This window comes from Myotis myotis, unplaced genomic scaffold (assembly GCF_014108235.1).
Source record: "Myotis myotis isolate mMyoMyo1 unplaced genomic scaffold, mMyoMyo1.p scaffold_m19_p_14, whole genome shotgun sequence".
Lineage (NCBI taxonomy): Eukaryota > Metazoa > Chordata > Mammalia > Chiroptera > Vespertilionidae > Myotis > Myotis myotis.
Genome location: NW_023416318.1, coordinates 14,862,580 through 14,871,293, shown reverse-complemented (window position 1 = coordinate 14,871,293; position 8,714 = coordinate 14,862,580). Strand labels below are relative to the sequence as shown.

The following is an 8,714-nucleotide window of genomic DNA, read 5'->3' as shown; positions in this document are numbered from 1 at the left end:
TGAAATAATGAAACTGGACAACCAATGAGTCCGGGCTACCTGTCATTGCTTGGGCCAATTCGGCGGAGACAGGTTGAATCAAATATGAACGTTTATTTCAATAATGCCGGCGGTATGGGAGAGCAGCAGGTTACCCACAAAAATCTGCTCTGCACCCCACCATAAGCCAGCCGCTTATATTGGGTAGAAGGGCAAAGATTATGTGGGGAAGTAGGAGTTACAAGCATGGGAAAGGAGGCACAGGGTAATCATTACAGGTTATGCCAATGTGGGCTGGCGGGTCGCAGGAGGTTGGGCACCTCCGGGCACCCTGGGACCAGATTACAGGCAATAGGGGCTGGAGGTTGTAAAGAGCAGGTGCCTCCAGGACTAGATTGCTTCGGCCACAAGGTTGTAAATCTTTCCATAATGATAGGCAGTTCTCGGGACAGGAGGATGGACTGCATTCCGATGTTAGCTCCCCTGTCTCAGGGCGTACAACTCTCAGCCAGGTGAAAATGTGCTTTCTTTTTTTTTTTAATTTTTAAATATATTTTATTGATTTTTTACAGAGAGGAAGGGAGAGGGATAGAGTTAGAAACATCGATGGGAGAGAAACTGATCAGCTGCCTCCTGCACACTCCCTAATTAGGGATGTGCCGGCAACCAAGGTACATGCCCTTGACCGGAATCAAACCTGGGAGCCTTCAGTCCGCAGGCCGACGCTCTATCCACTGAGCCAAACCGGTCAGGGAAAAATGTGCTTTCTAGTTAGAACAGAACCATCATGATTAACAGAACATGATTAATATCTCTTATAATTATAATTATAATTATAAGTCTTCGATATCCTATTTCTGTCCCTAACAATTCCTTTGCTGGGGCTGAGGGCCACCAAGGTTCCTGTGCATCCTGAGGACTGGGCATTCTGTTTCCATTATGGGAGCTCACCAGTACCCTTCTAACCACTACCTTCTATTATATAAATAAGTGAAGGGTAACAGAATTTGCCACCTCCAAATATGCCACTTTGGCATAAGGCAACGAATCTAAGATGCATATAAGAAAAAGAAAAAATTTATTCCCTTACACAAATCAGAGTCAGAGCGCTTTGGCAACTAAATACTACTAATAAAGTTGGTGTTGGGTGGGAATGGTATAATCAGAGAATGTACACTAAGTTTTAACAATAATATTTTCCCTTTTACCCTTCATTTTTCATGTTTATATTTCCTAGAATGAATAGTGAATATGTATTACTTTTAGACTATGAAATGAAAGGATAATCAAACTATTTTTACAAACAGGATCAGAGATGGAAATGAGACCACGAACCCCCAATGCACTGGTTACAACTGACCTTACTCAATTTAGATCTGACTTTTGTGGGGACTTAAGGGAAAAAAGTTGAGACAGGAAATATATGGATTATTTAGTCTGATAAAAAAAATAAGCAAACATATTTTTCTAAAGCGACAAGGTTTTTTTTTCTGGCACTGAATTTAAGGAGAAATTTTTGTATGTGTGTGGGTTCTTGTTCAAGGTACACGGAGTAATTTAATAAATATCTTAAAATGTGGTTTTGCAAAAGACAGACTGTTCTTCAAATGAATGTTTATATTAGTATACTGTAAAAACTAAGAGACTTATATTCCATCTTAACCAAGTGACGATTTCTGTAAGAGACCAAAATAATAATATCATGTAAGTTCCATTCTCCAGATATTACCTAGTAAAGGTAATAGATCCTAGCTCTCACTCTCACCTACCTCAGAGCCAAATTCAGAATTTCATCCTGAAAGGATTCAGTGCCAAAAATCCTTGAGGGAGGGATGAAGACCTTGAGACCCCAGAGCAAGAATGATGGGCCATCATTCTAGAGGTATAGAAACCTACTGGGACAGAAAGCTCCAGATGCCTAGCAAGGGGCAAACTGGGAAAACAAGAACCTCGCCCCCAGGGTAACCTATTTTCTCCATTTCATATCACTGGTCGGGCACCTTGGACCCCTGATCTTCCAAAGTAGATCCAAATTCACTTTTTTTTTTTTTACAATGGGAAGACATATCTGTGGTTAGTTTGTTATTCACATTTCTCACCAAACAGCAGAAACTTAATCAAACTCACACCGTAGAGTTTGTTCCTCTTTCCAGTTACCTATTTCTCTTTCCAAATTGCTACAAATCCTCTCTGTGGTCCAGGTTTAGCTTTTGTCCTCACCTGAAGATAACCCAGCTCTCGTCTACCTAATTTAAAGAAGCAACAAACCAACAGCAAAAACCCCAAAAAACAAAAGCCTGGTTTGGTTAGTGGAATAATTTCCATTTATTGTTCACAAGCAAGACCGCAATGCCTTACCAACCTACCAAAAAATGACTTCTGCTTTTGGCATGACAGTAGACCACATAGTCTCCGCTTACAAAACAACTAGAACCTACATAAAACACAATTTTTATTACATTGCTTATATATCACCCGAGGATATTTTTCCATTGATTTTTAGGGAGAGTAGAAGAGAGAGGGAAAGACAGAGAGAAATATCAATGTGAGAGAAAGACATCGATTGGTTGCCTCTTGCACATACCACAACCAGGGAGCAGGCAGGGAAGAGCCCACATCCAAGGTACATGCCCTTGATCGGAATCGAACCCGGGACCCTTGGGTCCGCAGGCCGACCAAATAGTACTTTCTTTACATGAGCATCTGGTCTCAGGTTTTTCACACTGAGGACATTTGAGATTTCAGTTTGAAGACAGCCTGAGGTCCTATGAGTAGCATACCCAACCACTCTCTAATAGCTAGCTTGTTTGCATAGGATCTATAGGCAGAGGGATTCATCTCTCCACTTTAGATGGCTTGATGTTTGTAGATCTTAGAATGCTTGCCTTTAGGGACACTTTTACTTGGAAAATTACAACACTAGTACACAAGTCAAGCCTTAAGACATTTAATGTTTGCTTGTTGAATGCAATGCCATAAGATTAAGCACGTTTTACTTTTTTCCTCACAAGGACATAAAAATTATGGCAGGGGATCTTAAGAGGAACTTTTAAAAAGGTAACACATTTTTTCTTTTAGTAGCCCTAGGGTGGTTATGACAGATAGGTTCCACGTTTTGTTTGTTTCATTGAACAGGGATTTTGCTGCAAAGTTTTGTTTTTAATATCTGCTTCTGCCTCCCCTTCTGTCAGATCGGCTTCCTGCAGGGCCACCACCAGTTGGTGCTGGGTAGCTTGAAATGCTGTAGGAATCAGGTGGGTTCCCCCCCACCCCTTTCCATTGAAGGGGGAAGCCCTCTGTCTTGTCTGCCAACCTGATCACGACCATGTGAGTAGAGATCACTTCAGCTGCTTATGTAACTGTCTCAACTTCCACCATAGCTGCTGTAGTCATCTCAGCGACTGCTTTCCACCGTAAAATGATGGGGCCCTCCTGTAGGTGGAGCACCATGTGAGTTACCATACCTGTCATGCGGATCCCTGCGGGAACCACCACTTGAATGATCTGAATAGTCATGATCACAACCGTAGCCATCTCTATCGCTATAGCCTCTTGATGGATAGTCATCACATGAACTGGAATGACCATAATCACGATAAGTATAATCTCTCAGTGGTGGTGCATAATCTCTTGTATCACGAGAATTTGGATAATCTCTGTGCGAATAGCTGTCTTTAGTAGAATATCTATCCTCTATTGGGAACAAATAAACATCTGTACCAGAAGGCGGGGTGCCTTCGAGGTGGGCCTTTATTACCATCTCTTCCACGTGATGGGGAGCCCTTCCTCCCATTCCACTGTTGCTGGGATCTGGTCCTGAAGGAGCAGAATTTTTTTTTTAAGTGAAATTACTTTTTAAAAAAATACATTTTTTTTTTATTAATTTCACAGAAGGAAGAGGCGAGAGAGATAGAAACACCAATGATGACATAGAATCATGGATCAGCTGCCTCCTGCATCCCCCACACTGGGGGGATCGAGCCAGAAACCAGGCATGTGCCCTGACCTGGAATCGAACCTGGGATCCTTTAGTCTGCAGGCCAACACTCTATCCACTGAGCTAAACCAGCTAGGACAAGGAGCAGATCTTTCGGAGGAGGACCCTCACTTCTCTGTGGTGGTCCTCTTTTTACTGGAAGTGGTACCCTGGAAGAACTCATATTAAAATTCATGGAATATCCACTATCATCCATGTGCCCTCCATGTGAGTGAGGTCCCCTGGCCCCTCCACTTCTTCCCTTGCCTCCTATAAGACCTCTTGGAGGGCCTCTGCTTCTTGGAGGGGGAGGTGGCCCACTTCTACTACTTTCAAATGATGGATTAATGGCTTGTTCTACCTTCATGGCTCCCATCTGAGGACTTTCCATTCATGGCTCTGGCTACTTTCAAAGGTGACAAAAGCAAATCCTCTCAATTTGTTGGTTTCAAGATCTTTATTTATTTATTTTTTAATTTTTAATTGATCTCAGAGAGGAAGGGAGAGGGAGAGAGAGATAAAAACATCAATGATGAGAGAATCATTGATCGGCTGCCTCCTGCACGCCCCACATTGGGGACCGAGCCCGCAACCCTGGCATGTGCCCTTGACCAGAATGGAACCTAGGACCCTTCAGTCCACAGGCTGATGCTCTATCCACTGAGCCAAACCAGCTAGGGCTTCATGACCTTTATTCAAGAGTATTTCTACTCTTTGCCTATATTTGCCAAATACTGCGTCAAGGGTTTTCTCATTTGTTTGTGTATTGAGGCCACCAATGAAGAGCTTTCCTGGGCAATCAGCTTCAACGATTTTTTCCCCCTGGTGAGAGTCGAAGGGGTGACAACAGTTTCAAACTCCTAAGATCTCACGAATGGGCCTTCCTAGCAGTTCAGCACACGGGAGGGCCGCTGGCTCTGAAGACAAGAGAGAACCGCTGGAATTATTGCGCAAGGAACGAATGGATACATTTTAGACAACAGAATACTATTTTAATGAAAATGAACCATTTAGAGCTATATGAAATAATATAAATGCATCTTTCAATACTAAACAAAAGAAATAAGGTCCTCAAGAATACAAGTAATAGCCCTAGCTGGTTTGGCTCAGTGGATAGAATGTTGGCCTGCGGACTACAGGGTCAAGTGTTCAGATTCTGATCTAGGGCACACGCTGGGGTTGCAGGCTCAGTTCCCCAGCAGGAGGTGTGCAGAAAGCAGCCAATGATTCCTTCCCATCATTGATGTTTCTATCTCTTTCTCCCTCTCTCTTCCTCGCTGAAATCAGTTAAAAAAAAAGAAATTTTTTTTTAAAGTCACATTAAAAAAAAAAATACCAATAGGCCCTAGCCAGTTTGCTCAGCGGATAGAGCGTGTACAATTCTGGCCAAGGGCATGTACCTTGGTTGTGGGCTCCTCCCTGCCTGGGCCTTGGTTCGGGCGTGTGCAGAAGGCAACCAATCAATGTGTTTCTCTCACATCAATATCTCTCTCTGTCTTTCCCTCTCTCTTCCACTCTTTCTAAAAATCAATGGGAAAATATCCTCAGGTGAATATTAAAAAACAACAACAAATAATAGAATTTCATATAGTTCTAAAACAAGTAAAATTAAGCAACAATAATCAAAACCGTTTGGTGTTGCATAAAGAGAGATATATAGACAAATGAAATAGAATAGAGCCCCAAAATAAACGCTTGCATAGATGATCAAAAGATTTCAACAAAGGTGCAAAGACCCTTCAGTGGCGGAAAGGACAGCCTTTGCAACAAATAGTGTTGGAAATACTGGTATCCACATGCAAAACAGCAACAACAATAAAAGCTGAAAATGGATCAAAGACCTAAATGAAAAGCCTAAAAGTATACAAGTCTTGGAAGAAAGCATGGGGGGGAAGCTTTATGACATTGGGTTTGGCAATGATTTCTTGGGTGTAATACCAAAAGCACAGGCTATAAAAGCAAAAATAGATAAATTGGACTACATCAAAATTAAAAACTTCTCTGCATCAAAGGGCACTGTCAATAGTGTAAAAAGGCAACCTATGGAATGGGAGAAACTATTTGTAAATCCTATATCTGGTAAGGGTTAATATCCAAAATGTATAACTAATTTCTACCACTCAACAACAAAAAGCCAAATAACTATGAAAAAATTGACAAAGGACTCAAATAGACATTTCTCCAGAGAAAATATATAAATGACCAAAAAGCACACGAAAAGATGATCAGCATTACTAATCATTAGGGAATTGCAAATCAAAATCATAATGAGGCATCACCTCACATCCAATATGATGGTCAGTATGCAAAACAACAACACAGAAAATAACAAGTGTTGGTGAGGATGTGAAAAATTGGGACTCGTGTACTGTTGGTGGGAATGTACAATGGTGCACTCACTATGGAAAACAGCATGGTGCTTCCTAAAAAAAAATAGAATTACCATATGGTCCAGCAATATTACTTATGAATATATATAAGTAATATATATATTCTGAATATATATAAGTAATATATATATTCTGAATATATATATACTGAAAGCAGCATCTTGAAGAGACAATTGTACAATAATGTTCAGAGCAGCATTATTCACAATAGCCAAAAGGTGAAAGCAACCCAAATGTTCATTGACAAACAGACAAATAACATGTGGTATATTCATTAAAAGGGATAAAAAAAGAAGGAATTCTTACCATTTGCAACAGCATGGATGGAACTGGAGAGCATTATGCTAAGCGAAATAAGCCAGTCAGAGAAAGTTAAATATCACGTGATTTCACTCATTTATGGGATATAATGAACAACATAAACTGATGAACAAAAACAAATCCAGAGACAGAGAAGCATCGATCTGACCATCAAACCTCAGAGGGAAGGTAGGGGCGGGTGGGGGTAAGGGGAAGAGATCAACCAAAGGACTTGTATGCATGCTTATGAACCTAACCAATGGACACAGACACCAGGGGGGTGAGGGCATGAGTTGGGGGGATGGGGAGCAATGGGACGATAAGGACACATATGTAATACCTTAATCAATAAAGAAAATAGAAATAAAATAAAGTAATAAAATAAAATAAAATAAAAAATATTCCAGACCCCCCCCCCAAAAAAGGGGGGGGAGGATATTATTTGGCCTTAAAAAGGAAGAAAATTCCAACACATTTGACAACATAGATGAAACTTGAGGACATGATAGTATGTGATCAATAAGCTAGTTGCAAAAAGACAAATATTATATGATTTCACTTATAGAAACAGAAAGTATGACGGGTACAGAGGGATGGGTGAAGGGGAATATGGGAGTTGTTTAATGGGTGTAAAGTTTCAGTTTGCAAGATGACAAGTTCTGGAGCGCTGTTCCCAACAATGTGAATGTATTTAATACTATTGAACTGTGCACTTAAAAATAATCAAGATGGAAATTTGTGTGTTACATGTCTTTACCACAGTTAAAAAATGTGAGGAATGAGCAAAATTACTATATGGATAGAGATACTCTTCCATGTGTGCATTTAAATTACAAAGGAAAACGGAAAGTGATTATCATGAAGTCCATCTAAAAAATAAAAACCTTTGCCTAACCTAGGGTTTCAATGAGTTTTTCTGCAGGTTTTCCCAGGTTTGTTTTTACATTTAGAGCTATTGAGTTAATTTTTGTATAACATCTGAGGCCTGGGTCCTTTTAGGATTTTAATTCTTGAATCAATTATGATGCAAAGACTAAAACATAGCTAGAATTCATCAGCTGCAGTGGTAGATGTGGTGGATGTTCTATTCCAGCAGCAGCCTCTTGACCAGAGCCCCCTTCATTTCCGTCTTCGAGTCTGACAAGGCAGCTGCATTGAAGATAACATTGTATTTGTGTTCAACAAAACATAAAAATTCCTGAATAAACAATATCCCAAAATAACAGTAACAACAACAACTGAACTGAACAGTATAATTGTTATTTATCTAGTTATATTTAGATACATAGATTGATGTCCTAGAATATTGCTTGTTTGGTTCATCCCTAAAGCAGCTATGTTTATGCGCCTCTTCTCAGGTTTCCATAACAGAAAGAGATTTATGTTCTTATTTGGTTGAAATTTGGGAGAGGGGAATAAATATGCATTCTCAAAAACACTCTGGGCCTTTAAATGCTTAAAAGTTATTTTCATGTTTACCTTTGCCTTTATGATTATCCATGTGTTTACAAGTGATGACATGCAGGTTTACATGGATAATGTCTGAATGAGCACTTGCAAATGCTAAAAGCAGGATCAGAGGTAAGAGAGCGTGGGCCTTGACACTAGGTGGACCTGTTTCACTCTTAGCTTTGGCACTTATTCGATTATAGAGAGCTTCTTAGTCTCTCTGAGCCTCACGTTTCCCTTTTACGATATAAAATTTCTACAAAATGGAGAGAATTTTTCCTGCCTTGGATGCATAGACCAGGTTTTTTATAAACATAGCTAGACAGAGGAGGCCCTGGGGACTGAGAGGAGACGGAGTCTGAGCTGGATCCTGAGGGATGGATAGCATGCTTTCTCTGACTTTTCCTTTTCACCTGCTTTTCTGTTGCTCTGACAGAGAACACATCTCTCCCCACTGCCTGCCTTTGCTGTTACCATGGTGATCCAGGTTCTATTTAGCAGGCGTTAGTGATAGGACAGATTGTTTTTGCGATTTTGTGAAATCTCACTCTCTAAAATAAGGACCGAGCAGTCACGGCAGCAGTTACACGTGTTGGGCAGAGTTTCCGCCACCTCTCGGC

The 8,714-nt window shown here is 40.5% G+C and overlaps 1 pseudogene; it reads right to left on the bottom strand.

The window, feature by feature from the left end:
- Positions 1-3,229: 3,229 nt before the first annotated feature.
- Positions 3,230-6,370, bottom strand: LOC118669412 (annotated as a pseudogene).
- Between the last annotated feature and the right edge of the window lie 2,344 nt (positions 6,371-8,714).